The sequence below is a fragment of the Protopterus annectens genome, chromosome 5.part0 (genome assembly GCF_019279795.1).
Source record: "Protopterus annectens isolate FY-2018-M chromosome 5.part0, PAN1.0, whole genome shotgun sequence".
Classification (NCBI taxonomy): Eukaryota; Metazoa; Chordata; order Ceratodontiformes; family Protopteridae; genus Protopterus; species Protopterus annectens.
The window spans coordinates 1,745,427,842-1,745,452,499 of NC_056735.1; the positions used below are offsets into that span (position 1 = coordinate 1,745,427,842).

Here is a 24,658-nt window from a genome sequence, read left to right on the forward strand (position 1 = left end):
AAACAAACAGTTCTATATCTGGGCTCCCCCATTTGTTTATCAACATGTTGAAAGTCTTTGGTTCCAGTTTCCACTCGTGTGGGTCCATGAGATTTCTGCTTAGTTTATCTGCCAGTGTGTTTAGCTTTCCTGGCAGGAAATGAGCCTGTAAATGTACTTGGTAGCTCAAGGCTGTGTTCCACAGAGCCATGGCTAGTATGCAGAAGGGGTATGAATGGGTCCCACCATGTTTGTTTATGTACCACATAACAGTGGTGTTTGTCCATCCTTACCATTAACTGTCCTGGAAGAATGTGGCCCTTGAAGGCTGTCAGAGCATTCTGTACAGCTAACATTTCTTTTTGATTGACATGCAGGTGCATTTGATTTGAGTTCCATTTGCCCTGAATGCACTTCCCTGCCAGGTGAGCCCTCCACACAATCTGATGCATCTGTTAGGGTTTGGGCGGCAGGCGGTAAAGTGAATAGTAGTCCCTTGTTTCGGTGGCAGGCCTCTGCACACCAAAGGAACTCTAGGCGTAAGCAAGGTATGTGGTTTCCTCGTATGCAGTCTTGCATATGTAATTAGGAGAATGCAGGAGGCCACAAACCCCAAAAGGCTTGCAGAATTTGCCTTGGAGACAGCAGGATTTTTGTGGCCATTACTTTGAAGTAAGCTGTCAAATGAATTTGTTTCTCTGGCGTGAGGAAAGCCATCTGGGAAGTTGTGTTCAAGCTTGCTCCCAGGAACATAATTTGTTGACAGGGTACAAGATGTGACTTATTTTCGTTTATGGTGTACCCCAGACAAGTTAGCAACTTTTGTACATATGCCAGATGATTCAAAAGTATGTCCTGGCTTTCTGCCTGAATTAGACAATCGTCCAGATATGGGTATAGTTGAATATTTCTTTGCCTGCAAAATGCAAGGACTGGAGCTAGGCACTTTGTGAATACCATGGGCGCAGTAGATAAGATAAAGGGCAGTGCAGAGAACTGATGGTGTATGTAGCCTGATTTGAAGCATAGGTATCTTCTGCAAGATTCCCTGACTGAGATGTGCAGGTAGGCTCCAGGTAGCAGCTTCTAGGATGTCCCTGGTAGGGACGCCTCTGAGAAAGGCTGTAGAGGTAAGATGCAGCCCTGGTGGAGTGAGGTCTGATCCCCTGGGGATATGTTTTCCATGGAGCTTATAGCAGAAATGAATGCAATGGCTTATCCATTTAGAAATGGTTTGCTTTGAGATAGCATTTGCTGCAGGGACAGAGGGGAAGGCTATCAGCAGTTGTTCAGATTTCCTTTGAGGTTTAGTCCTGTCCAAGTAGAATCTAAGTTGTCTGTGCACATCTAAGGAATGCAGTATCCGTTTCCCTTTATTCTGTGGATTGGGAAAAAAAAGTTGGCAAATGAATGGACTGAATAAGAGCCACACTGGATACCCACTTGGGCAAGAAGGGTGGATTGGTTCTGAGTGACACCCTGTCCGTATGAAAGATGATGAAAGGCTCCACTGCCATAAGGGCCTGTAATTCAGATACCCTTCTAGCTGAAGTGATTGCTAAAAGGAAAGCTGTTTTCCAAAAAAGAAATTTTAAGTCTGCAGTAGCAGCTGGCTCAAAAGGAGGTAGAGTGAGTTTCTCCAAGACAAAGTTAAGGTCCCAGGCTGGGGTTGGAGCTCTCCTGGGTGGTCTCAAATTTTTGGCCCCTCTGAGGAACTGCTTGAGCAGTGGATGAGAGAAGAGGGGAGGTTCTGTGTTGTAATGAGCTGAAATGGCTGAGGTGTGGATTTTAATGGAAGAAAAAGTCAGGCCCTTGTGAAGCATCTCAGTTAAGTATTGTAAAATATGAAGTAAATTGGGCATTGCTGTGCTCATCCCTGGTTCCAGGTACAGAATCTTTTCCATTTTTCAGCATAAGATTTTCTAGTACTAGGCTTCCTTGCCTCTAAGATGATATCCATCACAGGTGTGCTGAGGGATGGTAAAGTAGAGACTAAGTAATTAGCCAGGCTGCAAGATTCAGTGTTAGAAGCTGAGGGTGCAGAATCTGGTTCTCCTGCTGAGACAACAGGGAAGGAGTCTGAGGGAGTTGCCATGGAGATAACCGTGACACAATGCGCAGGAGGGGGTACCAGTGTTGGCACGGCCAGTCTGGAGCAATCAAAATTATCCTTGGTTTGCCCTGTTTCACTTTTAGTAGTACTTTGAAGAGCACTGGCAGAGGGGGGAAGGCATAGACTGATAGGTTTTTCCAGATGAGGGACACAGCATCTACTTTCCAGGCTTGTTTGTGGGGAGTCCTTGTGCAAAATTTGGACAATTGGTGGTTCTGGGGAGAGCTAAACAGGTCTATATCTGGGCTCCCCCATTTGCTTGTCAACATGTTGAAAATCCTTGGTTCCAGTTTCCACTCGTGTGGGTCCATGAGGTTTCTGCTTAGTCCATCTGCCAGTGTATTTAGTTTTCCTGGCAGGAACTGAGCTTGTAGGTGCACTTGGTAGCTCAAGGCTCTGTTCCACAATGCCATGACTAGTCTGCAGAGGGGGTAAGAATGTGTACCCCCCTGCTTGTTTATGTACCACATAATAGTTGTGTTGTCCGTCTTTACCATTAGTTGTCCTGGAAGAATGTGGTCCTTGAAGGCTGTCAGAGCATTCTGTACAGCTAACATTTCTTTTTGATTGAAATGCAGGTGTATTTGACTTGGGTTCCATTTGCAATGAATGCACTTCCCTGCCAGGTGAGCCCCCCCCATGCATAGTCTAAAGCATCTGTTGTTTGGGTTTGGGTGGCAGGGTGTGGTGTGAAAGGTAGTCCCCTGTTTTGGTGGCAGGCCTCTGTCCACCAAAGGAACTCTAGGCATAGGCACGGTAGGATAGGAATCATTGTTTCTAAGTTTTGAGAATGTTGACACCAAAGGCTTTTAAGATACCACTGTAGTTTCCTCATATGCAGTCTTGCACACGGAATTAGAAGAATGCAGGAGACCATGAACCCCAAGGCTTGCAGTATTTTTCTTGCAGATCGCAGGGTTTTTATGGCCACTTGTTTGAAGTAGGTCGTCAAATGAATTTGCTTTTCTGGCGTGAGGTAAGCCATCTGGGAAGTTGTATTCAAGCTTGCTCCCAGGAATACAAGTTGTTGACTGTGTACCAGTTGTGATTTCTTTTCGTTTATGGTGTACCCCAGACAAGTTAGAACCCTTGTTACAAAGGCCAGATGATTCAAAAGCATGTCCTGGCTATCTGCCTGAATTAGACAATTGTCTAGGTATGGGTATATTTGAATATTTCTTTGCCTGCAAAATGTAATAACTGGAGCTAGGCACTTTGTGAATACCCTGGGAACACTAGATAACCCAAAGGGCAGTGTAGAGAACTGATACTGCGTGTAGCGTGCTTTGAAGCATAGGTATCTTCTGCAAGATTCCCTGATTGGGATATGCAGGTATGCTTCTTTTAAATCTAGTGTTGCCAACCAGGCATCTTTGCCTAGCATAGGAAGTAACTGGTGAAGAGTCAGCATCTTGAATTTTGGAATCTCCAAAATGGTGTTTAGAGCAGGCAGGCCCAGGATAGGATGTCATGAATTGTCTTTTCTGGGTACAAGGAAAAGTGTGGAGTAGAAACCTTGTCCCTTTTCCTCTTCTGGTACCAGTTGAATAGCCCCCAAGCTTAAGAGAGAAAGTACTTGTTTTTGGGCCTCTGCCTACTGATTTGGGGGTAGGTCCGGCCACCCACTTGGTGTTGGCAACATGTGGAAGTGAAATCTGTATTCCTGGGACACTATATTTAAAACCATCTGTCCTGGGTAATGCGTTCCCAATTCTTTGCAGGAAGAGCAATCTTTCCCCCCAAAGGGGCAGTCGGATGATAAGTGCTTGGAAATCTGAAAAGGAAGTCATTTAGACAGTTTACCAAAGGGGGAGTCTTATTATTCCCAGACTTGGAAATGGAGGCCCCCCCCCCCCCCAATGCTTAGTTCTGTGAGGCCCCTGGGACTGAAACCTGGGATTTTTGCTGTGTCTGGGTTTGGCTTAAGAAGACCTGGAAGGGGCTGGAAAGGACCAATTCTTAGAGGGACACTGCCTACTAAATCTAGGAGGCTGAACTTGTAGAAAATCTTTAACAGTTTGCATAGATTTAGCTTCATCTTCCATCTTTTTAAGAACTTCCTCAGCCTTGTTGCCAAACAGACTGTCTGGATTTAAAGAAGCATCCAACAATTTAGCTTTAACATGATCAGGCAAAGATTGCTCCTTAAGCCAAGCATGCCTTCTGAGCACAGAACCAGTAACAGCAGCCCTGTAAGAGGCCTCAACTTGTAAAGCAGAATGCATTAAGTCCTGTAATTCTTTATTTTCCACACAGTCAGGAATCAACATAATTTTCTGTTTAAGCAGTCCAATAACATGCTGCTGATATTTTAACATATGAAACTGGCAGTTTAAAGCCCTAATGGCCAAGGTTGAAGAAGTGTAAACCTTCTTACCCCATCTATCCAGCACCCTGGAGTCTCTATCAGAAGGGGTAGGATTTTAGCAGTAGAAGACTTAATGCCCTTGGGCCCCTGTGAAAGTCTCTGGATCTGCAGTAGGATTTTTGAAAAGGAACTTGTGGGACTCAGGGACCCTGTAGTATCTGTCAAGTTTTCTGGGAGCAGGAGGAAGGGAATAGTACAGTTGTGTACACTTACTATAAATGTAGATGTTCGAGTGTATTCACTGTTGCAGTTATTACATTTGGGTTATCCTGCTGGCAGGTTGCCCTCAGTCGGCCTGTATTCCAAAGTCTTGGGTCCTGCGTTGGTTGCTGTCGCCTCTTCCCTGACGTCAGGTCGTCAGGGGTATAAAAGATGCAGCCGACGCCATTTTATTCAGTTTTTCTTACCCCAGATGTCAGGTGCCCCCAAAAGGGTAGGCTAAAATTATGTAAATAAAACATACATGCACCAAAAATAAGCTTTACCTTCATCTAGAAGCAAATACACCACCTAGGTTCTATACATAGGTTGTATAGATTAGAGAAGTAAAGATAAGTTCCAGCAAAAATAAGGGGGATGGCGGGTGGGTAACCTGGACTGCAACAGTGAATACACTCGAACATCCACATTTATGTTAAGTGTACACAACTGTACTATGTTCTTCGTGGTTCACTGTTGCAGTCATTACATTTGGGTTGAGTCCCAAAGCTATGGTTGGGGGGGGGGGGGGGGCTGGAGCTAAACAGCATTAGGAGCGGCTATGAGGCCCTGCAGAACTGCAGAGGCAAAGCCTGCCCTGGATTTAGAGTAAAGAGGCAGATTATAATGTTTAGTAAAGGTATGCACTGAACTCCCAAGTAGCAGCCTCTAAAATGTCTTTGGTTGGAACTCCTCTGAGAAAGGCTGCAGAAGTGGCTGCATCTCTGGTTGAATGTGGCCTAATGCCCTTAGGCACTGGTTTGCCATGCTGTGAGTAGCAGAAACGAATGCAGTGACCTATCCACTTTGAAATAGTCTGCTTGGAGATGGCCTTTCCTTGTGATGCTGTGGCATATGCCACTAGTAATTGTTCCGTCTTTCTGAAAACTTTAGTTTTTTCCACGTAGAATCTAAGTTGTCTATGTATGTCCAAAGAATGCAGAATTTTCTCCCCCTTGTTCTGTGGATTTGGATAAAAAGTTGGCAAATGAATTGTTTGGTTAAGGGCTACACTGGATACCACCTTAGGCCTAAATGTAGGGTTTGTTCTCAGTGTGATCCTGTCTGGATAAAAAATGATAAACGGTTCCACAGTCATGAGAGCCTGTAGCTCTGAAACTCATCTTGCAGAAGTTATTGCTAGGAGCAGAGCTGTTTTCCAAGATAAGAACTTTATATCCACAGTAGCAGCTGGCTCAAAAGGAGGTAAGGTGAGTTTTTCCAAGACATAATTGAGGTCCCATGCAGGTGTTGGCGTTCTCCTTGGAGGCCTTAAGGTTTTGGCTCCTCTGAGGTACTGCCTTAATAAAAGATAAGAAAAGAGTGGCGGCTCTGTATTGTAATGAGCCGAAATGGCAGAGGCATGGATTTTAATTTATGAAAAAGATAGGCCTTTGGCCAGCATCTCAGTTAAGTATTGCAGAATCTGAGGAATATTTGGGACAGCTGTATCAGTTCCTTGAGCATGGTTCCAAGCGCAAAATCTCTTCCATTTCCCAGCATAGGACTTTCTAGTACTAGGCCTTCTGGCTTCTAAAATGACATCCATCACAGCTTTACTGAGAGGTGTGGTTTGTATGGCTACATTATCCGCCATGCTGCCAGGTTTAGGGTTCTGAGTTGGCTGTGCAGAATCTGATTGTTTTGCAGGGACAGTAGATGAGGTATTTGAGGTAAGGTCCAGGTTGGGCATTGGGACAAGTTCCTCAAGATCGGATACCGGTACTGGTGTGGCCAGTCTGGGGCAATCAGAATCATTTTTGGTTTCTCCTGCCTGACCTTTAGGAATACCTTGGGGAGGAGAGGCAGTGGAGGAAAGGCATATACTGATAGATTTGTCCAGTTGAAAGATAAGGCGTCCACTTTCCATGCTTGTCTGACAATTCCTTGTGCAGAATCTTTTTAGTTGATTGTTTTGAGGGGAGGCAACTAGATCTATGTCCGGGCGTCCCAATTTCTTTATCATCATGCTGAAGACTTGTGGATCCATACTCGTGGGGATCCACGAGGTTACTGCTTAGTTCGTCTGCCAAAGTATTTTCCTTTCCTGGCAGGAATTGTGCCTGCAGATGAACTTGGTAAGTCAATGCAGTGTCCTATAAAGCCATGGCTAGTCTGCAAAGGGGATAAAAATGAGTGCCCCCCTGCTTGTTTATGTACCACATGACTGTGGTGTTCTCTGTCTTTATCAGTAGTTATCCGGGATGAAGTAGGTCCTTGAAGGCTGTCAGGGCATTTTGAACAGCTAGCATCTCTTTTTGATTGATATGTAGATGCTTTTAGTTTGTGGAGCAGGTGCCCTGAATGCCTCTTCCTGCCATGTGTGCCCGCTAGGCATAAGCTGATGCATCCGTCATTAGGCTCTGCCTGGCTGGGAGTAGTGAGAATGGCTGTCCCTTGTTTTGGTGACAAGCCTTTACCCACCATCGAAACTCCTGTCACAGGCAGGGAATTAGAGTAATCATTGTTTCCGGACTGTGGCATTGTTGTGTCCAGACACTTTTTAGGTACCACTGAATTTTCCTCATATGCAGTCTTGCATATGGAATTAGTAAGATGCAGGATGCCATGAAGCCCAAAGCCTGCAGAATTTTTCTTGCAGATAACTGGGCCTTTGTTGCCATTTCCTTGAAGTAGGTAGTCAGTTGCCTTTGTTTGTCTGGAGTGAGATAACCCATCCGGGCAGTTGTATTTAAGCTTGCACCCAGGAATATTATCTCTTGAGAGGGTACTAGCTTTGATTTCTTTTTGCTGACTGTGTACCCTAGGCATGTTAAAAGTCTTATCACAGAAGTCAGATGCTGTAGTAGAATGTCCTTGTTCTTTGCTTGTATGAGGCAGTCGTCCAAGTAAGGATATATTTGTATTCCTCTTTGCAGTAAGCAATTACTGGTGCCAGGCACTTTGTGAAGACACTGGGCGCAGTAGATAAGCCAAAGGGCAGTGAAGAGAATTGGTAATGCTTTGAACCAGCCTTGAATTTGAGGTATCTTCTGCATGATTGTCTCACTGGGACATGCAGGTATGCCTCTTTTAGGTCTAAAGTCACGAGCCAAGTCTTGCTGCCCAGCATGGGCAAAAGCTGCTGTAAGGTCAACAGCTTGAGTTTTGGTATATCCTGGAAAGTGTTTAGAATAGAGAGGTCCAGTATTGGTCTCCATGCTTTGTCCTTTCTGGGTACCAAGAACAGTCTTGAGTAAAATCCTTGTCCCTGCTCTTGCTGTGGCACTTGTTGAATAGCCCTCATGTCCATGAGAGCAGCGACTTGTTTTTGAGACACTGCCCATTGATTTTTTTTGGCAGGTCTGGCCAACCATTTGCCCTTGGCAGGGTATGGAAATGAAACTTGTAGGCTTGTGACACTATGTCCAGAACCCATTTGTCCTGGGTTATAATGTGTCAATTTTGAGAAAAAAGTGCTAGTTTTCCCCCTAAGGGTGCTGCCAGAAGATAAGTGCTTGGTGCAGGCAGGGGGAGTCATTGGGACTGTTTCCTGTATGACTGTGATTTGTCCTCTCCACCTTTGGAGGTAGAAGCACTCCACTGCTTAGACCTGTAGGATCCTTGTGGCCGTGATCTGCCTCTAGGGCATCTGGCTCTGCCCCTTTGAGGTCTGTCTAAGACTGGAAAGGACCAATTCTTTGTAGGCCAGTGTCTGCTAAATCTAGGTGGCTGTACCTGTAAGAAATCCTTGACCGTTTGCATAGATTTAACTTTGTTCTCCATTTTCTTTAACACCTCTTCTGTCTTAACACCAAACAAGGTATCATGTTGTAAAGGAGCATCTAATAATTTTGCTTAAACATGGTCAGGCAGACTTTGTTCCTTTAACCAAGCATGCCTCCTAATGACAGAGCCCATAACAGCTGCCCGGCAGGAGGCCTCTAGAGAATCAAACCCACATTGCAAAGTACTCTTTCCAACTTGTTCAGCTGCATGCAATAAATCCTGCATTTCTTTGTTTTCTGCACATTCAGAATTTGCCATAATTTTCTGTTTAAGCAGATATATTGCTGATATTTGAGCATATGAAACTGGCAATTTAAGGCCCTTATAGTCAAAGTAGCAGATGTGTAAATCTTTTTTCCCCATCTATCCAGAGCCCTAGAATCCCTGTCAGAGGGGGTAGGGATTTTTGCAGTAGAAGCCGTGACCCCTTTTGGACCCTGAGAAATAGTTTCTGGGTCTGCAGTAGGGTTTTTGAAAAGGAATTTATGAGAGTCAGGGTCCCTGTGGTATCTATCCGGCTTAACAGGAGCTGGAGGTAGAGAGTCAGGGGTCAGACTAGACTCCGGGAACACATCTACAATGTCCAACACACGTGGAATAGCTAGAGGCCTGTGTTGAGGTAGTAAAAGTAAGTTTCTGAGCCTTTTCTTAGATTCTGAAAAATCTTGGCTCTCCCAGTGGAAGTGCTCCCTCATGGTATGCAAGGTTCACCAAAAGAGTAGTCCTCAGGAGGAGAAGTTGAAGGAATTGATTCTTCAGCATCAGAATCCTCATAGGAGGGAAGAGAATATTCCTGATCAGAAGAGGAATCCGAAGAAATGGAAACCTGATCTGAAGATTCATAATCGGTCTCTTGCCTACGCCTCTTATCAGGAGGGGGATGGGAACCCCTGATCAAATTAATTAAGTCTTCGGCCATTTTGAGCATCTGATTTTTGGGCATGGAGGTCTGTCCTTGTGGCTGGTGAACTTGTGACTTTGCCTTTAAAGGTGTTTTAGTCTTTGAAGTCGGTTAATATATAATTGTATAGGTCTGAATACACCCTCAGAAGCCGATGCCTGCTCAGCGGCTCCGGACCCATCTGAGGGAATAATCTCAGAGTCTCCAATACCTTGAGTTTCCTGCAGCCTGGTTGACTTTATGTGGGAGTCAGTAGCGGCCTGCGACTCTAAAGTAGCAGGCGTCAGGGGCTGCGAAAGCACCTCACTGAGAACCGGCATACCGGCGACTTGCTTAGGAGAAGCTTCGTTGTCTGTTTTGGACCTCGTTTGCCTTTCTTTTTCTTTGCGTTTTTTGTGAACTACGGTAGTCTGATGGCTATCCGATGACATTGTATAATTATTCGCCCAAAATAGCTTAATGCAAAATCGTACCGACGCTTAACAGTGCGTTGGTTAAATCTAGCACAAAACCGACAACTAGCAAAGTCTAAGCAAGGAATACAGTAAGAATGAAAATGTTTATGAGGTATTTGCTTCCCACAAGAAATACAATTATTAACTTTTTCTGACATCGGTCTGGAGCAAGAAAAACGTTTCCCCAAGGGGGTACTTAGCTTTTAATGAAGACTTCGGATCTGAAACTCGAACATGAAGACTGGCACTTGCGAACTGCTTCTGTTTCGGGCACCGCACGGCAAGAAAGACGGAATAAAATGGCGTCGGCTGCATCCTTTATACTCCCGACGACCTGACGTCAGGGAAGAGGTGACCGTAACCGACGCAGGACCCAAGACTTTGGAATTCAGGCCTACTGAGGGCAACCTGCCAGCAGGATAACCCAAATGTAATGACTGCAACAGTGAAACACAAAGAACATCAGGGGCCAAACTAGATTCCGAGAAAGCATCATCAACATTGTCTAGTACAGGAGTAAAAGCTAAAGGCCTATGCTGAGGTAGGAGAGGGAAATCCCTAAGCCTCTTTTTTGAAACAGAAAAATCCTAGCTTTCCCAGTGGAAATGCTCCCTTAGAGTATGTAAGGTTCCCCCAAAAGAAAAATCCTAAGGAGGGGAAGCAGAGGGAAGAGAGTCCTCTGCATCAGAATCCTCATAAGTAGGCAAGGACAAATCCAGGTCATCAGAAGAGTCAGAAAAAACAGAATCCTGATCAGAAGATTCATAATCAACCCCAGTCCTAGGCCTCTTCGAAGGGGGGGGGGTTGGTTACCCCGATTAGAGTTATTAGGTCTTCAGCCATTCTTGTTTTTTAGGCATAGAGGCATGAGCATGTGGCCTGGGCGTCGGTTTTTAGACATGGATCGAGATTTAGGCCCAAGTAATGAAGGAGGCGTCGACTTAATATGCAAGTCCGTAGGCCTGAACACACCCTCAGAAGCCAGTGCCTGCACAGCAGCTCCGGACCCATCCAAGGTAGACATATCCATGGGCTCCATAGTTGAAGCATCTCGCGGCACACCTGACTCCGAATGGGTCTCAGTAGAGGCCTGCAAATCAGAAGTAGTGGGTATCAGGGGCTGTGAAAGCACCTCACTGAGAACCGGCGAACTGGTGACAGGCTTAGGAGAAGCATCGACAGTTTTGGACCTCAGCTGCCTGTCTCTGTCTTTATCTTTGCATTTTTTCGGAATCCCGGTAGTCGGATGGCTTACTGATGGCATTTCTGGATAATTAAACTGAGAACCGAAATATTTAGAGGAAAAATATACAGGTGACGGATAATGATCAGATTAAATAAAGCACAAAACCGACAGCAAGGTACGTTGTGGTCAGGGCCTACAGTACGAATGAAAATCTGTATGAGCTATTTGCTTTCCACAAGTAATGCAATTATTAACTTTTACTGACATCGGTAAGGAGCAAGAAAAAGTTTCCCCAGCGGGGTACTTAGCTTTAGTTGAAGACTTCGGTTCTGAAACTCGTAAACGAAAATTTCAGGAGTCGGCCGACCGGCACTTGCGAACTGCTTCTGCTTCTGGCACCGCACGGCAAGAAAGACAGATGTAATGGCATCGGCTGCATGTTTTATACCCTTGCCGACCTGATGTCATGGAAGACATGACAGCAACCGATGCAGGACCCAAGACTTTGTTAATCAGGCCGACTGAGGGCAACCTGCAAGCAGATTACCCAAATGTAATGACTGCAATAGTGAAACACGAAGAACATCCCTGTAATATCCATCAGGTTTTCTGAGAGCAGAAGGTAAAGAATCAGGGGCCAAGCTATATTCCGAAAAGGCATCATCAACAATACCCAGTAGAGGGGAGATAGCTAAAGGCCTCTGTTGGGGCAGGAGTAAGAAATCCCTAAGCCTCTTTTTAGAATCGGAGTAACCTTGGCTTTCCCAGTGGAAATGTTCCCTAAGAGTATGCAAAGTTTCACCAAAAGAGAAATCCTCTAGAGGGGAAGCAGAGGGAATACAGTCCTCTGCATCAGAATCCTCATAGGTAGATAAGGATAAATCCTGGTCATCAGAGGAAACAGAAATTTCAGAATCCTGATCAGAAGTATCATAGGCAAATTCAGTCCTAGGTCTCAGAGGGGGAAGGTCGGCCTCCCCTGATTAAAGTAATAAGGTCTTCAGCCATTCTTATTTGTTTTTTAGGCATAGAGGCCTGACCATGTGGTCTGGGCGTCGTTTTTTAGGCATGGTTGGAGTTTTAGGCCTTGAAGAAGATGGCGTCTGTTTAATATGCAAGTCAGTAGGCCTGAATACACCCTCAGAGGCCGGTGCCTGCACTGCGGCTCCAGACTCATCCAAGGTAGAGACATCCGCAGGTTCCACAGTTGAAGCATCTCGTGGCATACCAGACTCCGAATGGGTCTCAGTAGAGGCCTGCAAATATGAAGTAGTGGGTATCAGGGGCTGCGAAAGCACAACACTGAGTACTGGCGACTAGCTTAGGAGAAGCGTCGTCGGCAGCTTTGGACCTAGGCGGCCGTTTTTTTGTCGGTAGTCGGATTGCTTACCAAAGACATATCTGGATAATTGAACAGAGTACCAAAATATTTAGAAGCGTAAATACATCGAAGACAAACAGTTCGCTGTTTAAATAAGGCACAAAACCGACAGTGAGGTACATTGTGGTCGGTCAGGGCCTAGGCAAGGAATACAGTATGAATGAAAATCTTTATGAGGTATTTGCTTTCCACAAGAAATACAATTATTGACTTTTACTGACATTGGTTTACAGCAAGGAAAAGTTTCCCCAACGAGGTACTTAGCTTTAGTTGAAGACTTCGGTGCTGAAACTTGAAAACGAAAATTTCAGGAGTCGGCCGACTGGCACTTGCGAACTGCTTCTGCTTTGGGCACCGCATGGCAAGAAAGACTGATGTAATGGTGTCGGCTGCATGCTTTATACCCCTGACTACCTGACGTCATGGAAGATGAGACAGCAACCGACGCAGGACCCAAGACTTTGATAATCAGACCGACTGAGGGCTACTGCAAGCAGATAACCCAATGTGATGACTGCAACAGTGAAACATGAAGAACATCAATGCTCCTACTTAAGAGTGAACCTGCAAGCTACCCATAGAATTATAGACCAACAACTTGTCTTCAGACTACGCATAAACTATACACTGGAATTGATGCCGACAGAGTTTATAGTCATTTAGAAGAAAACTCAGTTATGGCAGTTGAACAAAGGGCAATAAAAGAAAATCATACAAAAAAAAGATTATTTGCTGTTAAATAAAGTCATAGTACAGAACTGTAAAAAGGGGAAGAATCTAGGTATGGCATGGATTAACTATCAAAAAGCATTTGATACTATCACACATTCATGGATAAGAGTGCTTAAAAAATGTATAAGATACATCCTACACTGATCGACATTATAGTGACAAACCACTTTGCAATTAAGACTTGATAAGGGACAACTTATTATTCCACGGATAAAAAAGGGGGATATTCCAGGGTGACACTCTGTCACCGCTGATATTCGGCCTTGCCCTTAAACCAGCTGTCTACTTAACAGCTTAGGTCATGGCTATAATTTGGTTCCTAAAAAGCAACAAAGTGCAAAGACTTATCTTCTCTTTGACGACTATTTGAAACTGTACAGCTCATCAGATGAGGAACTGAAAGCACAAATGCAAGTTGTCAAAACGTTTTCAGAGGGTATAAGAATGTCATTTGGTCTTGATAAATGTGCAAAAGCAATATTTAAAGCAGGAAAACTCCAGCATCAGGAAAACATCAGTTTGGGACAAGAATGTGATATAAAAGAACTTGAGCAACAGGGAGTGTATAAATATTTGGGAACTGATGAAGGCTCAACAATAAAACATGAACAAATGTGAATAAAACTTTGTAAGGAGTACTTCAGAAGACATAAATTAATCCTACAAACAGGATTGACATCAAGGAACAAATTCCAAGATATAAACCAATTTGCTGCTTTTGTCCTAACCTACAGTTTTGGAGTGATTGACTAGCCCCCAAAAGGTGCTGGATAGATTAGATAGAAAAACAACAAGGATGCTTCATGCTCAGCAAATCATTTATAAAAAGCAGTGCATACCAAGATTATATTATCCTCTGTTCTGAAGGACGGATGCACCTCCTTGAAATTGATTATATGTACAGACCTGCAATCATGGGACTCCATACATCTGCTGACCTCACAAGACCCAAATGTAGTGACAATTATGAAACATGAGGAGAATAAATTAAGATGACTTGTCTGCTTAATCTAGCAAAAGCATATTGGTGTCAAGCAGGAATGGAAATCAAACCAGAAGTAGATAAAAATCAGGCAGCAACTGAACGTGCCAAAAAAGGAAGTGAAAAAAAAAAAAAAAAAAAAAAAAGAAAAAATATAAGAAAGGATCAGACGAGAAAGTAAGAAATATGGAAAAAGCATAAATATTCTTGCAAGTATAGAAAACATTTGGAAGAACCTCATGTTGATCAGGAATGGTTAAGGAGAGGTGAATTTAAACCAAGAGATGAAAGGTTAACATTGGCGGCCCAAGATATTGGGCTATGAACACACTGGTTTACTAAGTCCATTGAACATGTGAAAGAAACAGACAAATGTAGGTTTTGCAAAACAGAATTGGAAAGAGTTGCACACTTCGTTGCTGGTTATTTGAAACATTAGGAAGCAAAAAGACCCCAACAGTTTACGTATCTGATGGCTAGGTATCGGATCAGCACAGCAAAGGACATTCAGACAGACTATAGATAATGGCATTTGAACTGGCGGCAAAAGTTCTGAATAACTGCATCTGTACCTCACCTTTATGCCCTACATTGTGCAGGCAGCATACTTGCTACGTACAGTGCATACAAGATATAAAGGCTTTGGTAAACTGGCCGGACGTTGGGCTATCACTGGCAGAAGATCCCTAATGTGAAGAACACCGTCAAGGTCCACTGTAATACCCTCATGTGATACCTGGCCAAGGGAACCAAACAAATGGCAGCCGCCACATGACCCAAAAGTCTGACAATATGCTGGAGGCTTTCCGCACATGATCAAGGACCTTACCAGATAATGAAGGTTCGATATTCTGGTCTCTGAAAGCTTGGCAATCTGAAAGACTGTGCCCAAATGGCAACCTATGAGTTCGAAGGACTGAACTGGATAGAGAATGGAGTTTTGGTAGTTGACTGTGATGCCCACCTAACTGCAAAGCTGGAGTAAGGTGCCTTCCCCTGATAAGAGATGCTCCTGTGGGGGAAGGTAGGAGCCAATTGTCCAGGTAGCGAAGACCTGGAACCACTGCAACTTGAGCCAAGCTGCTACCACTGCCTCAGTGGTGAGATTGAATGGCAGTGCTCTGAACTGGTAATGATCGGCCCTCAGCCAAAAGCGTGGAAATCTGCTGGACTGCTTCACAATCTTTATATGATGGTAGGCATCCTTGAGATTGGTTGAGTACATGCAGTTATCCATCTTCAACAGAGGTAAAATGGACTGCACTATGACCATCCAGAACTTGGTGTGCTTTACAAACTGATTCAACTTGCTCAAAACCAAAATTGGCTAGAGATCCTTGTTCTTCTTTGGAGCCAAAAAGAACCATGAGTAGACCCTGGATCATCACTGATCAGGTGGGTACCTCTTGGATGACTTGGCTTGCTAGCAGCTTCTGAATTTTGATAGCCGACACTCTTCTCTGATGGGGATGGAATGTCTGGATGTCACTGACAGTTATACTGGGAACTTGTAAAAATGGAACTGAATAACCTCTGGATACAACATCCATGTGTCAGAGGCGATGACATCCCAAGCTTTAGAGTGTGCAACCAATCAACCCCTGACAGCCTTCATAGCAGGACTGTCAGGCAAGCCTCTTCAGGGTCACTGAAAGGGATGCCCAGAGAAACATGGATGGAAACCCTGTTTCTGTGGACCACCCCTGCTGTGAGGACAGTGTCTGCTGTGGTTGCTCCCCCCCCTGCCCCAGAGGGATCCCTCAAGAGGAGCCTCTTGAAACTGCTACTGTAACTTCCTAAAAAAGAGATGTTTTCCTCCTCCTGGTTAAGGAAAAAAAGACCACTGAGAGGGGTAGCAAAACATCTTCCCATCTTGCTAACTGCTGGTCAAGGTGTCTAACTTTTAGCTCAAAAAGATATGAGGCATCAAAACGGGAATTAACAAAGGATGCCTTAAAACAGTCCACAAAGTCACACAATTTTATCCAAGCATGGCAACGAAAGCAATGCTGACACCAGCAGCTGTGCTGGAAAGCAGATGCATGGACAGTCGAGTCTTCTGAGCTTCTAGAAACTGCCGTGTCTTCACTGCTCTTGATACTTCTGACACAATGTCCCACTGAAGCCTGGACAAATGAGCTACATAATTTAATGCCCTTAATGCAAAAGTGACTGAGACATAAGCAGGCTTCCTTAAGCAGTACAATGCCCTAGACCGTTCTATTAAAGGGTTGGACAGAGGAACTCTCCTCCGAAATGTCCTTTTTGGTGGTTGCTGCCACATCATCATCATCATCCACGGCAGGACCCTTACTTCAGTTTAGCCGATCCTGGGGGGCGGGGGTGGGAAAGTACCTTGTTAGGCTTTATGGGGATAGGTTCCGCCAAATCAGTCTTCTTTCATGCCCTCTAGGGCACCAGATAATTGTGTCCAAGCATGATGTGTATGGGCCTACCATGAAGGCCTTCAAAAACAGAGTTTTTCAGAGAAGGGGCTTTTTGGCAGTCCAGCCTCCCACCTAAGGAGCTCCAAAAGACTGCAAAACCCTTCTCCTTCCTCAAGGTTGGTATCCTCAGTGAGAGACTCCTTGGCTGAGTCCAGGTGCTCCCTCATGCACTGCCTTTTAGCAGAAACTTCTTGCCCTGGAGACCCCAGAGGGCATATGGAATAGACCAGAGACTCCACTGGGAAAGCTACTTGGAGACCAACAGGGGCAGGATGTCCCAGAACAAGCTAAGAAGTGGTCACAGGCATGGATGTAGATGGGAGGGGGGGGGGGGTCACATTAGACCATTCCCTCTCCTGCTGACAGAAGAAAGTAAAGTTGTGTACACTTACCATAAAATGTAGATGTTCGAGTGTATTCACTGTTGCAATCATTACATTTGGGTAATCCTGCTGGCAGGTTGCTCTCAGTTGGCCTGAATTCCAAAGTCTTGGGACCTGTGTTGGTTGCTGTCGCCTCTTCCCTGACGTCAGGGGTATAAAAAATGCAGCCAACGCCATTTTCTTCAGTTTTTCTTGCCCCAGATGTCAGGTGCCCTCTAAAGGGTAGCCAAAATGTGTATATATATATATATATATATATATATATATATATATATATATAAAAGCAAATAAACTACATAGGCTGTATAGATCACAGAAGGAAAGATAAGTTCCAGCAGAAATAAGGGGGATGGTGGGTGGGTAACCTGGACTGCAACAGTGAATACACTCGAACATCTACATTTATGTAAGTGTACACAACTGTACTATATTCTTCGTGTTTCACTGGTGCAGTCATTACATTTGGGTAGAGTCCCCAAAGCTATGGTTGGGAGGCTGGAGCTAAACAGCATTAGGAGCAGCTATGAGGCCCTGCAGAATTGCAGTGGCAAAGCCTGCCCTGGATTTAGAGTAAAGTGGCAGATGATAATGTTTTGTAAAGGTGTGCACTGAACTCTAACAGCCTCTAAAATGTCTTTCATTGGAACTCCACTGAGAAAGGCTGCTGAAGTGGTTGCAGCTCTGGTTGAATGTGGCCTAATGCCCTTAGGTAGTGGCTTGCCATGTTGTGAATAGTAGAAACAAATGCAGTGGCCTATCCACTTTGAAATAGTCTGCTTGGAGATGGCCTTTCCTTGTGATCCTGCAGCATATGCCACTAGTAATTGCTCTGTCTTCCTGAAAACTTTAGTTTTGCCCAAATAAAATCTAAGCTGTCTGTGTACATCCAAAGAATGCAGAATTCTCTCCCCCTTGTTCTGTGGATTTGAATAAAAAGTTGGCAAATGAACAGTTTGGTTAAGGGCCACACTGGACACCACCTTAGGCATAAATGTTGGGTTTGTCCTCAGAGAGACCCTGACTGGATAAAAAAATGATAAAAGGTTCCACAGCCATGAGTGCCTGTAGTTCTGACACTCATCTTGCAGAAGTTATTGCTAGGAGCAGAGCTGTTTTCCAGGATAAGAACTTTATATCACAGTAGCAGCTGGCTCAAATAGAGGAAGGTGAGTTTTTCCAAGACATAATTGAGGTCCCATGCAGGTACTGGCGATCTCCTTGGAGGCCTTAAATTTTTGGCTCCTCTGAGGTACTGCCTTAATAAAGGATGAGAAAAGATTGGTGGCTCTGTATTGTAATGAGCCGAAATGGCAGAGGCATGAATTTAATTGATGAAAAAGATAGGCCTTTGCCCAGCATCTCAGTTAAGTACTGCAAAATCTGAGGAATATTTGGGACAGCTGTATCAGTTCTTTGTGCCTGGTTCCAAGCACAAAATCTCTTCCATTTTCCAGCATAAGATTCCCTAGTACTAGGTCCTCTGGCTTCCAGAATGACATCCATCACAGCTTTACTGAGAGGTGTGCTTTGTATGGCTACATAATCCGCCATGCTGCCAGGTTTAGAGTCCCGAGTTGGCTGTGCAGGATCCGATTGTTTTGTTGGGACAGTAGACGAGGTATTTGAGGTAAGGTCCAGGCTGGGCATTGAGACATGTTCCTTAAGATTGGATACCAGTACTGGCGGGGCCAGTCTGGGGCACTTCGTATCATTTTTCGTTTCCCTGTCTGACCTTCAGGAGTACCTTGTGGAGGAGAGGCAGTGGAGGAAAGGCATATACCGATGGGTTTTTCCAGTTGAAAGATAACGTGTCCACTTTCCATGCTTGTGCAGAAACATTTTAGTTGGTAGTTGTGAGGGGAGGCAAATAGATGTCCGGGCATCCCAATTTCCTTATCATGCTGAAGACTTGTGGATCCAGCTACCATTCATGGGGATCCATGAGGTTTCTGCTTAGTTCGTCTGCCAGAGTATTTTCCTTTCCTGGCAGGAATTGTGCCTACAGGTGAACTTGGTAAGTCAATGCTGTGTCCCACAAAGTCATGGCTAGTCTGCAAAGAGGGTAAGAATGTGTGCTCCCCTGCTTGTTTATATACCACATGACCGTGGTAATGTCTGTCTTTATCAGTAGTTGTCCCGGATGAAGTAGGTCCTTGAAGGCTGTCAGGGCATTTTGAACAGCTAGCATCTCTTTTTGATTGATATGTAGATGGCATTTGGTTTGTGGACCAGGTGCCCTGAATGCATCTTCCTGCCATGTGGGCCCCCCAGGCATAATCTGATGCAGCCGTTTGTTAGGTTTTGCCTGGCTGTGGGTAATGTGAATGGCTGTCCCTTGTTTTGGTGACAAGCCTTCGCCCATCATCGAAACTCCTGCTGCAGGCAGGGAATGAGAGTAATCATTGCTTCCAGGCTGTGGCAATGTTGTCTCCAGACACGGTTTAGGTACCATTAGTGTTTCCTCATATGCAGTCTTGCATACGGAATTAGTAGGATGCAGGATGCCATGAAGCCCAAAGCCTGCAGAATTTTTCTTGCAGTTAACTGGGCCTTTGTTGACAATGTTTTGAAGTAAGTAGTCAATTGCCTTTGTTCGTCTGGTGTGAAATAGCCATCTGGGCAGTTGTATTTAAGCTTGCACCCAGGAATATTCTCTCTTGAGAGGGTACTAGTTATAATTTCTTTTTGTTGACTGTGTACCCTAGGCATGTTAAAAGTTTTTTCACAAACGCCAGATGTTGTAGTAGAATGTCCTTGTTCTCTGCTTGAATTAGGCAGCCGTCCAAGTAAGGATATATTTGTATTCCTCTTTGTCTGCAGAAAGCAATTACTGGTGCCAGGCACTTGGTAAAGACCCTGGGCGCAGTAAATAAGCCAAAGGGCAGTGCAGATAATTGGTAATGCATTGAGCCAGCCTTGAACCTGAGGTACCTTCTGCATGATTGCCTGATTGGGACATGCAGGTATGCCTCTTTTAGGTCTAAAGTTACGAGTCAAGCCTCTTTGCCCAGCATGGGCAGGAGCTGCTGCAAGGTCAACATTTTGAATTTTGGTATATCCAGGAATGTGTTTAGAATACATAGGTCCAGTATTGGTCTCCAGGCTTTGTCCTTTCTGGGTACCAAGAACAGTGTTGAGTAAAATCCTTGTCCCTGCTCTTGCTGTGGTACTTATTGAAAAGCCCCCATGTCCATGAGGGCTGAGACTTGTGCCTCTGCCCATTGATGTTTTGGCAGGCCTGGCCAACCATTTGCCTTTGGCAGGGTATGGAAGTGAAACTTGTAGCCTTGTGTCACTATGTTTAGAACCCACTTGTCCAAGGTTATAATGTGCCAATTTTGAGAAGAAAGTGCTATTTTTCCCCCCTAAGGATGCTGCCTGGAGATAAGTGCTTGGTGCAGGCAGGTGGAAGTCACTGGGACTGTTTCCTGTATGGTTGTGATTTGTCTTCTCCAATTTTGGAGGTAGAAGCACCCCACTGCTTTGACCTGTATGAACCTTGCACCTGGGATCTGCCTCTAGGGCGTCTGGATTTGCCCCTTTGAGGTCTGTCTGACACTGGAAAGGACCAATTCTTTGTAGGCCAGTGTCTACTAAACCTAGGTGGCTGTACTTGTAAAAAATCTTTGACAGTTTGCATAGATTTGGCTTTGTCCTCCATTTTCTTTAACACCTCGTCTGCCTTAACACCAAACATATCGTGCTGTAAAGGTGCATCTAATAATTTAATTTCGACATGATCAGGCAGACTTTGTTCCTTTAACCAAGCATGTCTCCTAATTACAGAACCCTTAACTGCGGCCCTACAGGAGGCCTCCAGTGAATCAAAACCACATTGCAAAGTATGCTTTCCAACTTGTTCAGCTGCATGCAATAAATCCTGCATTTCCTTGTTTTCTGCACATTCAGAGTTTAACATTTTCTGTTTAAGCAATGTCAAGACATGCTGCTGATATTTGAGCATATGAAACTGACAGTTTAAGGCCTTAATAACCAAGGTAGCAGATGTGTAAACCTTTTTTCCCCATCTATCCAGTGCCCTAGAATCTCTGTCAGAGGGAGTAGGGTTTTTTGCAGTGGAAGCCTTAACCCCTTTGGGACCCTGTGAAATAGTTTCTGGGTCTGCAGTAGGGTTTTTAAAAGGAATTTATGAGAGTCAGGAACCCTGTAATATCTGTCAGGCTTAACAGGAGCTGGAGGTAAGGAGTCAGGGGTCAGACTAGACTCTGAAAACACATCTACAATGTCTAACACAGGTGGAATGGCAAGAGGCCTGTGTTGAGGTAGTAAAAGGAAGTCCCTGAGCCTCTTTTTAGATTCTGAAAAATCTTGGCTGTCACAGTGGAAATGCTCCCTCATGGTATGCAAGGTTTCCCCAAAAGAATAGTCCTCAGGAGGAGAAGCTGAAGGGATAGATTCTTCAGCATCAGAATCTTCATAGGGGGGAAGTGAATATTCCTGATCAGAAGAGGAATCAGAAGAAATGGAAACCTGATCTGAAGATTCATAGTCTGTCTCTTGCCTAGGCCTCTTATCAGGAGGGGGATGGGAACCCCTGATCAAGGTAATTAAGTCTTCGGCCATTTTGAGCACCTGTTTTTTGGGCATGGAGGCCTGTCCATGTGGCTCTTGAGCTTGTTTCTTTGTCTTTGAAGGTGCTTTACTGTTTGCCTTTAAAGTCGGTTTAATGTATAGATGTTTAGGTCTGAATACACCCTCAGAAGCCGGTGCCTGCTCAACTGCTCCCGACCCATCTGAGGGAATAGTGTCAGAGGCTCCAATACTTTGAGATTCCAGTGGCACAGCCGACTCCACGTGGGAGTCGGTAGTGGCCTGCGACTGTAAAGTAGCGGGTGTCAGGGGCTGCGAAAGCGCCTCACTAAGAACAGGCGACTGGCTTAGGAGAAGCTTCGTCGTCGGTTTTGGGCCTCGGTTGTCTATCCTTTTCTTTTTCTTTGCGTGTTTTGTGAACTCTGGTAGTCGGATGGCTATCCGATGACATTTTATAATTAAATCTGCGCCAAAAATAGTTTAATGCAAAATCATACAGACGCTTAATAGTGCGTTGGTTAAATCTAGTACAAAACCGACAACTTGAAACGTAGTGGTCAGGGCCTAGGCAAGGAATACAGTAAGAATGTAAGTCCTTATGAGGTATTTGCTTTCCACAAGAAGTACAATTAACTTTTTCTGACATCGGTCTGGAGCAAGAAAAAAAGTTTCCCCAACGGGGTACTACTTAGCTTTAATGAAGACTTTGGATCTGAAACTCAAACACGAAAATCTCAGGAGTCGGCCGACCGGCACTTGCGAACTGCTTCTGCTTCGGGCACCGCGCGGCAAGAAAGACTGAAGAAAATGGCGTCGGCTGTATCTTTTATAACCCTAACGACCTGACTTCAGGGAAGAGGCGACAGCAACCAACGCAGGACCCAAGACTTTGGAATTCAGGCTGACTGAGGGCAACCTGCCAGCAGGATTACCCAAATGTAATGACTAAGCAGATAAAGAGCATGCCAATCAAACTCAGCAGACTTAGGGTCCAAAGATTACACAGAGACGCTGCCATAATGCCCTGTCCCAACCCGCAGACCCCTGTTTTGACCTGTCATCCCAGAGTTCCACCCAGTTTTTAAACTGCCAGGTTCAAGGAGACCAAAGTTAGGACTAGAGTCTAAATCAGCCAGACCATCGACTCCAATTCTAAGGAATAGACTACTAGTTCCAAAGACCTCGGATCCATACAGCCCAAGGGATAAAACCAAGACACAGGAGCTGAAGTTCAAGGGCAAGGGCTAAGAGCCGATGGAATAAGGCACAACTCTGTGCTTGTAGGATAGCCACCAACAGGGTCCCCCCGAAAAAATAAGACCTTTAAGAATGAGACTGTCTCTCTTCTCACTAACAGCACAAGATACAAAACCCTCACAAATGGCATAAGGGGACCCCAGGTGAGCAGCCCTGAGGCAATAAACACAACAGACATGAGCATTCTGGGAGGGAAGCTTATGACTGCAAGAGAGACACTTCTTGAACTCTTTATCCTTAACACCTTCCTAATCTACTCAAAAAACATAACAGAAAGCACATCACACAGGTCCCAAAAAGTGGGAAACACACCTACACCAACCTACTCTAACTAGCTAACTATGAGGCAAAAAACCCTATCACTAAACTACACATACAATACATTAATAAATAACAAAAAAACAGGTAGAGAAGCAATCAAACCCTGTCCAAAAAGGATAAAGAGAAAGAGAGAATGACCTAGCTGCTGTCTGGAACAGCAGCAAACTAGATCTGAGGTAGCTCTGGTGATGAGTAGAGGAGGAAGAGCTCACTGAGCTCAAGTCTTAGAAGCTGTCCAGCATCGGATCAAAGTCAAATCCAATAACCCACAGGTTGAAACCAGATGGACAACACTGGATCCCATGCTTCAGTCAGCTCAGTTGGAGGTAACAGTTTAGGAATAGGGAAGGTGCCCTGAAGCTTCGGAAGCTAGCTGGCTGGCTTTTTAATTATATGTAGAAATAAAACCTATATAGCTTTCTGCAGCAGTGATCAATATGATGAACATTTGTGAAAAGCTTTATTGTTATCAGCCCAAAGTGGCATAGAAAATCCATGCCTGAAAATGACTGAAAAATTGCTCAAATGCAGACCTATTGATGCCCTAAACTCTTTCCTGGGTGGAAAAGGCAAGGTTCTGAATGAGTCAGAATCATCAATATAAAAATCAATGTGTTACAATGGAACAGAAATGACCTTCTCTTAGTTGAATGGGACTTTAAATGACTGCAGTTAAGGTTACAGCTGCTCAACAACTATTCATCATGGTAGAAAAAACATCAGAAGGCAGAAATTCTTAAGGGATTTCTGCCATCACAAGAACCAGCACACTTTGACAAATACCCTAACAGCATGAGAAAGACTGAAAACCAGTATCTTCTTAAGACAGTCTCACACCTAGAGCAAAATGAAGAAACCTTCTGAGAGTCTTCTAAATTCTGATGTGTCAAGTGTCATGTTTAGCATCATCACCCTAAAGCAGTAAAAGACCAAGGGCATAAGTGACTGAAGGTTGACTATACATACATAAGTACAAAGCTTCAAGTATGTGATGTGAAGACATACTTTTCAGATTCAGAAATGGGTGGGGATCCGCTCCCTCTCTCAACTTTTTGGAGACCAGCAAAAGACTCGTGAAGAACCCATCCACCACTTTTTCCTGGTCTGGAAGAGCTGCTAAATTATGACAAGCAAGGATTGTACCATATTTAGCATCTCCTTCAGCATCACTGTAGGACAACATGCTGTGCCTTTCGATGAAATATAGCACCCATCTGACTCAAGTGAAGGCTACAATCAAGAAAGTAGTGGGTAGAATAGTTTGGACTGTTGAGTGGACCAAGTCAAACTCCTCTTGTGAAACAGCAAGCTGACTCAGTACTTCCAACAGTGTTTGGTAGCTTTCCTTCTAAAGGACTAGGAACGTTTACAAGCTAATGAATGAAAGTACAGTTGTGTACACTTACAATAAATGCAGATGTTCAAATGTATTCACTGTTGCAGTCATTACATTTGGGTTATCCCTGCCAGGGTAGTCCTCAGCCGACCTGAACACCAGAGACTTAGTATTTCTGCGTCGGTTGCTGTCGCTTGAGGACTAACGTCAGGTCGTCAGTAGTATAAAGTAAGGCAGCAGACGCCATTACATGATTTTTTCTTGCACTAACCTGTCAGGAGCCCACAAAGCAGGAGGCCAGGTTCTGGTGGAAGAACCCCACCAGTGGAAAATACCAAT

At 44.5% G+C, this 24,658-nt stretch overlaps 1 protein-coding gene across 1 annotated transcript in view; it reads right to left on the minus strand.

Moving 5' to 3' along the window:
• The window catches only part of MORC3 (MORC family CW-type zinc finger 3), a 2,525,474-nt gene that overhangs the window by 270,909 nt on the left and 2,229,907 nt on the right, over positions 1-24,658 (minus strand). The gene's annotated exons all lie outside the window — the stretch shown is intronic.